This window comes from Mandrillus leucophaeus, unplaced genomic scaffold (assembly GCF_000951045.1).
Source record: "Mandrillus leucophaeus isolate KB7577 unplaced genomic scaffold, Mleu.le_1.0 Scaffold26, whole genome shotgun sequence".
Lineage (NCBI taxonomy): Eukaryota > Metazoa > Chordata > Mammalia > Primates > Cercopithecidae > Mandrillus > Mandrillus leucophaeus.
The window spans coordinates 1696257-1704390 of record NW_012102698.1 but is presented as its reverse complement, the minus strand read 5'-3'; the positions used below and the strand labels follow the sequence as shown (position 1 = coordinate 1704390).

At 48.9% G+C, this 8134-nt stretch overlaps 1 protein-coding gene across 2 annotated transcripts in view; it reads right to left on the bottom strand.

Moving 5' to 3' along the window:
* The window catches only part of PARVB (parvin, beta), a 182665-nt gene that overhangs the window by 104885 nt on the left and 69646 nt on the right, over nucleotides 1–8134 (bottom strand). The gene's annotated exons all lie outside the window — the stretch shown is intronic.

The following is an 8134-nucleotide window of genomic DNA, read 5'->3' as shown; positions in this document are numbered from 1 at the left end:
AGTAGCTGGGATAACAGGTGCCCACCACCACGCCCAACCAATTTCTATGTTTTTAGTAGAGACACGGTTTCACCACGTTGGCCAGGTTGGTCTCAAACTCCTGACCTCAAGTAATCCGCCTGCCTTGGCGTCCCAAAGTGCTGGGGTTACACGCGTGAGCCACCGCGCCTGGTCCATTTCCGAGTTCTGAGTCCCAGCAAATTAATCAAAACCGAGGAAGCAGTCGTGGGGACCCAGCTTTAGGGCACAGTCTTATGGGGCTGAGCCCTCACCTGTGGGGTCTGAGGCTTTCCCCAGGTCGATGGTGTCAGAATTGAACTGAACTGCAGGATACCCAGCTGGTGTCTGCTGCAGAACTGCCAGGTGCGGCAGGGGCATCCCTGCACCTCTGGTGTCAGAAGTCTTATCCTGGGCAGTATGTGAGCAGAGGGAAGGAACAGTTTGTGAGTTCCTCCTACAGTGCTCGACAAATGTCAAAGTACAGTCAGTCACCTTGATTCATGGATTCTGTATGTGTAAATGTACCTACTCACTAAAATTTGTAATCCCAGAATCAATACCGTTGGCCTACATTCATTCACGGACACACACACAGAAGCAAAGAATCTGGCTGGACACAGTGGCTCACACCTGTAATTTTAGCACTTTGGGAGGCTGAGGCGGGTGAATCGCCTGAGGTCAGGAGTTCGAGACCAGCCTGACCAATGTGGTGAAACCCCGTCTCTACTAAAGGTACAAAACTTAGCAGGGCATGGTGGTGTGCACCTGTAGTCTCAGCTACTCAGGAGGCTGAGGCTGGAGAATTGCTTGAACCCAGGAGGCAGAGGTTGCAGTGAGCCGAGATTGTACCACTGCACTCCAGCCTGGGTGACAGAGTGACACTCCACTCAAAAAAAAAAAAAGAATCTGAGTTGCCAGATGTGTCCCCACCTGAGGTCAAACACAGGGCACTCTGCCTTCTTGTCTGAGCTCTTGCATCATAAACAAGTGTCCATTTCATGGTCTATTTAACGCCATGGTTTTCACATTTTTCTGCTTTTTGTTGGTGACTTCATTGTTTTGTTTTGTTTTTGAGATGAAGTCTTGCTCTGTTGCCCAGGCTGGAGTGCAGTGACGCGACTTCGGCTCACTGCAATCTCTGCCTCCCGGGTTCAAGCAATTCTCCAGCCTCAACCTCCTGAATAGCTGGGATTACAGGTGCACACCACCACACCTGGCTGATTTTTTTGTATTTTTAGTAGAGACTGGGTTTCCTCATATTAGCCAGGCTGGTCTCAAACTCTGGACCTCAGGTGATCTGCTTGCCTCAGCCTCCCAAAGTGCTGGGATTACAGGCATGAGTCACCATCTTGGCCAACTATGCTGTTTAAAATGGGTCCCCACACGTGGCGAGGAGTATTCCTAGCGTTCCCAAGTGCAAGAAGGCTGAGGTGTGTCTTGCAGAGAACGCACACGTCAGAGAAGCTTCGTTCAGGCAGGAGTTATACTGCTATTGGCTGTGAGCTTGATGTTAATCAACAATATATTTTAAGTAATGTGTCTTTAAAAAGAAACATATATAAGAAAAAGTTATGTATTGATCTGTTGCTGAAAATGTGACCAGAGGCTCACAGGAACCTAGCCCTGTACTGCCCTAGGAGCGATGGCTTAGTATTAGCTAACTCAGTGTTTGTGGCAACTTCATAGACCAAAACCACCATGAATAACGAGAACTGGCTGAGTTTAAGAAGGAATGAACTGAACGCAGCACCCCACTCCAGCCGACTGATTAGACCTCTTTCCATTCCACTTATTTCCCTTCTTGAGCAACATCAAACTATGAGACATCTTCTTGGCCAGTACCCAAAGAACCCAGGTGTATTCCACCTTTTCCCCAGATATTCATGCCTAATGTAGCTGGGTTACTAGATGACATTTATCCCGTTAAGTCCCACCAGGTGTAACTCACCCTAAGCTCTGGTTGCCCACTACCTGAACTGACACACCAGGATTTTTAGAACCTCAAAGCTCCTAGCTTCCAGCATCTTTCCACTAGCAAGTTCTTCTGGCTCAGTCTCCCTTTCTGCTGCTCAAACATTTAAAAGTTTCCTGTTGAAAATGGTTCCCTTGCCTCAGATCTTGGGACTAAAGATGGTCCTGTGACAATTAGTCATGAAATTTCCTTTTTTTTTTTTTTTTTTGAGAAGGAGTCTCTCTGTTGCCCAGACTGGAGTGCAGTGACACAATCTCGGCTCATTGCAACCTCTATCTCCCGGGTTCAAGTGATTCTCCTGCCTCAGCCTCCCAAGTAGCTGGGATTACAGGCAGCTGCCACCACACCTGGCTAATGTTTTGTACTTTTAGTAGAGATGCGGTTTTGCCATGTTGGCCAGGCTGGTCTCAAACTCCTGATCTCAGGTGATCTGCCTGCCTTGGCCTTCCAAAGTGCTAGGATGACAGACATGAGCCCCCATGCCTGGTCTCAGCCATAAAATTCTGATACAAAAAGCCACCTTGCATTTTGGAGTGCCCTTTCCACCTTCCCACAACAAAGGAAAGAACATTTCTCCTGAAAGCAAGCAGAGAAAGCATCGTGGTAGAGAAACTGCCACCTGGGTACCTCACATCCCCTTTCCATGATACTGAGCAAACACGCTCCACCACAGATGACAAGTGCTGTTTAAAACCAAATGACAGCAGGCTTTGCAAGTGTTTAATAACACATCTTCTGTGCCTGTCAAACAAGCCAAGTGAGACTTTTTAAAGGAAAAGGTGTACAGCATCTTTTTCATTAAGCAGAGACAATCTACACCACGTACGTGACACCTGAATGGACACCCAACATTCACGTTTTGTGGCAACAGGCATCTCTTCTCCCCTGTGAATGAGCTCGGGATACCACACCGGCGCCTTCTACTTCCCGAGGCTGACAGGGTAGGATTTATTCAAAAGGAGTATATGTCAGAAAAACTGCTGTTTACCCTATGACTGACAAATGGAACAGGATGAAATGACTCAGCAGAAGTCAACCTAAAAGGGCTCGTCAGTGTGTAAGCTGTGGGCACTGTGCAAACACAAGCCTCATGGTATTTTATTAATCCAAAGAGAAGAACAAGTCCTCCTCCCCTTTCCCTAGAACAGTGTAATAATCAGCCACGGGGCCAGGCACAGAGGCTCATGCCTGTAACCCCAGCACTTCGGGAGGCCAAGGTGGGTGGATCATTTGACGCCAGGAGTTCAAGACCAGCCTGGCCAACGTGGTGAAACCCCGTCTCTACTAAACATACAAGAATTAGACGGGCGTGGTGGCAGATGTCTGTAATGCCAGCTACTCGGGAGGCTGAGGCAGGAGAATCGCTTAAATGTGAGAGGCAGAGGTTGTAGTGCACCGAGATCGTGCCACTGCACTCCAGCCTGGGCAACAGATCAAGACTCCCTCTCAAAAAAAAAAAAAAAAAAAAGACCACACGGTGTGCAGAGCTGAGAAGATACAATCAACTCTGCTTCTATTTTCCCCCCATCACACCCTCATCTATGAAAGTAATAACAAGAAGAGTGACTGAGTGACCAAAACTAGTGGGTTTTAGTCACTGAGTACCAGGTACCATGGGTTAAACGGTGTCCCATCCAAAATCCACATCCGATGGGCACAGTGGCTCATGCCTGTAATCCTAGCACTTTGGGAGGCCGAGGTGGGTGGATCACTTGAGGCCACGAGTTTGAGACCAGCCTGGCCAACATGGTGAAACCCTGTCTCTACTAAACACACAAAAATTAGCTGGGCGTGGTGGCGGATGTAGGTAATGCTGAGGCAGGAGAATCGCTTAAACCTGGGAGGCGGAAGTTGTAGTGAGCCGAGATTGTGCCACTGCACTCCAGCCTGAGTGACAGAGCAAGACTCCGTCTCAAAAAAAAAAAAAGAAAAAAGCCATGGGGTGTGCAGAATTGAGATGATACAATCAGCTGTGCTTCTATTTCCCCCTCATCACACCCTCATCTGTGCAAGTAAAAACAAGAAGAGTGACCATAACTATTGGGTTTTAGTCACTAACTGAGCACCAGGTACTGTGGGTTGAATGGTGTCCCATCCAAAACCCACGTCCAATGGGCACAGTGGCTCACGCCTGTATCCCAACACTTTGGGAGGCCTAGGCAGGTGGATTGCCTGAACTCAGGGGTTCAAGACCACCCTGGGCAACATGGTGAAACCCTATCTTTATGAAAAATACAAAAATTAGCTGGGCTTGGTGGTGGGCACCTGTAATCCCAGCTACTCAGGAGGCTGAGGCAAGAGAATCGCTTGAACCTTGGAGGTGGAGGTTGCAGTGAGCCAAGATCGCACCACTGCACTCCAGCCTGGGCTACAGAGAGACTCCTTCTCAAAAAACAAAAAAAATCCACATCCACCTGGAACTGGACAGCTACAGAATGTGCCTTATTTGGAAACAGGGTCTTTGCAGATGTAAATCCAGTTCAGATGAGGTCATATTGGACTGCAGTGGGCCCAGCTGGTGTCCATATGGGAGAGAGAAATTTGGATGTTGGCATGCAGAGAGAAGACGACCAGAGGAAGACACAGAGGGGCATGCAGGGGGGACGCCTGTGACAATGGAGGCTGACTGGAGTGACACAGCCACAAATGAGGATATGCCAGAACTGCCCACCATCCCCAGAAGCCAGGAGAGTCAGGAAGGATCCCTCCCTAGAGCCTTCAGATGGAGCGAGGTCTCACCGACACCTCGATCTTGGACTTCTGGCCTCCAAAACTCGGAGAGAATAAACTGCTCTGCCAGCCAGCCAGTGTGGGGTACTCTGTTACGTCAGGCCTAGGAAACTCATGCAGATTTTGTATTATCTCATTTATTATTTTCAAGAGCCCAGTTAGGCAGGTACCTTCCTTTCCTCCACTGGACAGGGGAGGCGATCAAGGTTCAGGGAGGTTATGTCCCTTCCCAGGGTACACCCCAGACAGGAAAGCAGGCAGGAGGATGAAGCCAGGTCTAGTGGCTCTCAGCCCCACCTCTCTCAAAGAGCCCAGGCTTCCAGCAAAGCTCATGCCACATTGCGAGGCTCCTGGTCCCTGTTCAAGCTGTCCAACCTCCCCTCAAGGCAAGCATGAACCCATAGGGCTTCCCAGGACCTAAGCTGTGGGACTGGGGCTCCAGCTCCCTCTCTATCCTCTCCTTCCTCTCCAACTCCCCTCCCCCACCGAGCGGAGGGCTGGTGCTAGACTGACTCCTCTCTCAGTCCCACAGGTGCCAAGTGCTGAGACACTGGGCCCCCTGCACATCTGGCATGACATAAACCACGAACTGCAAGTGGACATCCTGCTGTATCCACTGGTCTCCTGAGGTGAGCTAAGGCAGGCCTCCCCCGAGACCCAGTCCACCCAGAGTGCTGACAAACTCAGGCTTCAAAGTCACCCCTGCCAAGTCACAAGGGCCCCCTTGGACAGCTCCTGGGACACAGTGTCCCAGCTCTCCTCGGGCCTCGCTCTTGGGTGAAATCCAGCATGAGCCTCTTCCCCCATTTTTGGATTTTTTGCAAGCACAGAGATTCTTTTTAGAAGCTTTATTGCTCTACCATCACTTCATTAGTTCCAGAACCAAATAATCCCATTATATATGACTTGATTGGCTCATAAAATTATCATTCATTCTAACAAATATTTATGGAGCGTGCCACATGTGCTATGCTTGGTACATTACATTTTAAAAAAATAATTTACTTAACTAATGATCACAAGTCCCCTAATTTAATTTACTCTTAAATGTGTTTAATTTTCCCACAAATGGAATGACACGCTTCTAAACGGAGCATTTTTGTCAGGTTGACACAAGCAGCAAAAAAAAAAAAAAAAAAAAAGGGAAAAGGAGAAACTATCAGCAGGAAAGCCATAGAACAAGAATGCCCTGGTTTGGCCCCCAGCTCGGCCCCGAGCCTCTAACCCCTGGGCACGGAGCAAGTGCCATTTCCGGATGTTTTATACAGTCACCCTCACCACCTATCATCATTACCTGATCAAGAAAACTGGGGCACAAAGGCCAGATGAGGTGGCTCACACTTAATCCCAGCACTTTGGGAAGCTGAGGCAGGAGGATCACTTGAGCCCAGGAGTTCGAGGCCACCCTGGGCAACACAGTAAAACCCCATCTCAACAAATAATTAAAAAATTAGCCAGGTGAGGCTGTGCACACCTGTCGTCCCAGCTACTCAGGAGGCTGAGGTGGGACGCTTGCTTAAGCCCACAGAGTCAAGGCTGTAGTGAGCCATGATTGCACCACTGTACTCCAGCCTGGGTGACAGAGGGAGACCCTGTCTCAAAAACAAAAACAAAACGAAAACAAAACAAACAAACGAACAACCACCTGTGGCACAGAGAGGTAGAGTAACTTGTCTGATCAGGTTCAGCAGGTAAGAAATGGCGCAGGCAGAATTTGAACCCAGGCAACGCTGCATCTGCGTGTGTGCCCTTCACCCGCCTGCTCTCTGCCTCTTAATTAAAATTCAGCAGGAGGAAATCCACAGGCAACTCAGGCACAAAATCACCCCTCCCAGGTTACAAAGGGACGGTGTTCCTGGTGTGGGATCCCACGCAGCCACACAGCGGAGGCAGCGGTGCCCCGAGTAAATGGGGCTGTGCCCCAAAGCTGGGCCACTGCATAAACTCGAGTCACAGGAGAGCACGCACAGCAGGCTCCAGTCACATCGGGGTCAAAGTCAGGCAAAACCGAAGAATGTGAAGGACAGAGGTGCACGTGTGTGCGAAACACAAGGAAAGACAAGTAAGTGGGGCAGGGCCTGCCAACAAGCTGCCTGGACCGGGCAAGGAGCAGCCTGGTACTTGCCTAACCATTATTCTGGGTGTGCCTGTGAAGATGAGGTTAGCAATCGAATCGGTAGACTGGGTACAATGGATGGCTCTCCCCAGTGTGGATAGGCCTTGGCCAATCCATTTGAGACCTGAATAGACCGAAAGGCAGGGTAAAGGGATTCACTCAGCTGGGACGTGGGTCTCCTCCCGCACTTGGGCTGACACCACTGGCTCTCCTGGGTGTCCGGATTGAAGATCCTGGGATTTCTCAGCCTTGTAACCACATGAGCCAATAACTTATAATCAATCTCTTCAAATATATATATATACACACACACACACACATATATATATACACACATACACATATATATATATACACACACACATATATATGTGTGTGTGTGTGTATATATATATAATAGAGAGAGAGAGGGATGGATAGAGACAGACAGGCTGGGAGAGGTGGCTCAGACCTGCAATCCTAGCACTTTGGGAGGCCGGGGCAGGCAGATCACAAGGTAAGGAGATCGAGACCATCCTGGCCAACATGATGAAACCCTGACTCTAATAAAAACACAAAAATTAGCCGGGAATGGAGGCCAGTGCCTGTAATCTCAGCTACTCAGGAGGCTCAGGCAGGAGAATTGCTTGAACCAAGGAGTCGGAGGTTGCAGTGAGCCGAGATCACGCCACTCCAGCCTGGCAACAGAGCGAGACTCTATCTCGAAAAAAAAAAAAAAAAGACGGAGCTACATATCCCCCATCGGTTCTGTTTCTCCAGAGAACTCTGACTCATACACACGCTAAACGCAATATTCAAGACGGCACTGGTCACCTCTGGTGGGGAGAGAGGGGCACAGGAGGTATGGGGCGTACGGCTCGGGGAACAAGCAATGCTATTTCTTAAGCTGGATAGCAGAACCATGAGTACTTCTTTAAAATTAGTCTGTAAACTATACATATATACACTTTTTTGTATGTGTAATGTATTTCCCAGTATCTTTTTTTTTCATTCTGTTAATTGTAGTAAGGTACATTTAACATAAAATTTCTCACTTAAACTTTTTTTTTTTTTTTTTTAAGAGATGGAGTTTCACTCTTGTCGCCCAGGCTGGAGTGCAATGGTGCGATCTTGGCTCACGGCAACCTCTGCCTCTTGGGTTCAAGTGATTCTCCTGCCTCAGCCTCGCAAGCAGCTGAGATTACAGGCGCCCAACACCACACCCAGCTAATTTTTGTAGTTTTAGTAGAGACGGGATTTCGCCATGTTGGCCAGGCTGGTCTCGAACTCCTGACCTCAGGTGATCTGCCTGCCTTGGCCTCCCAAAGTGCTGGGAT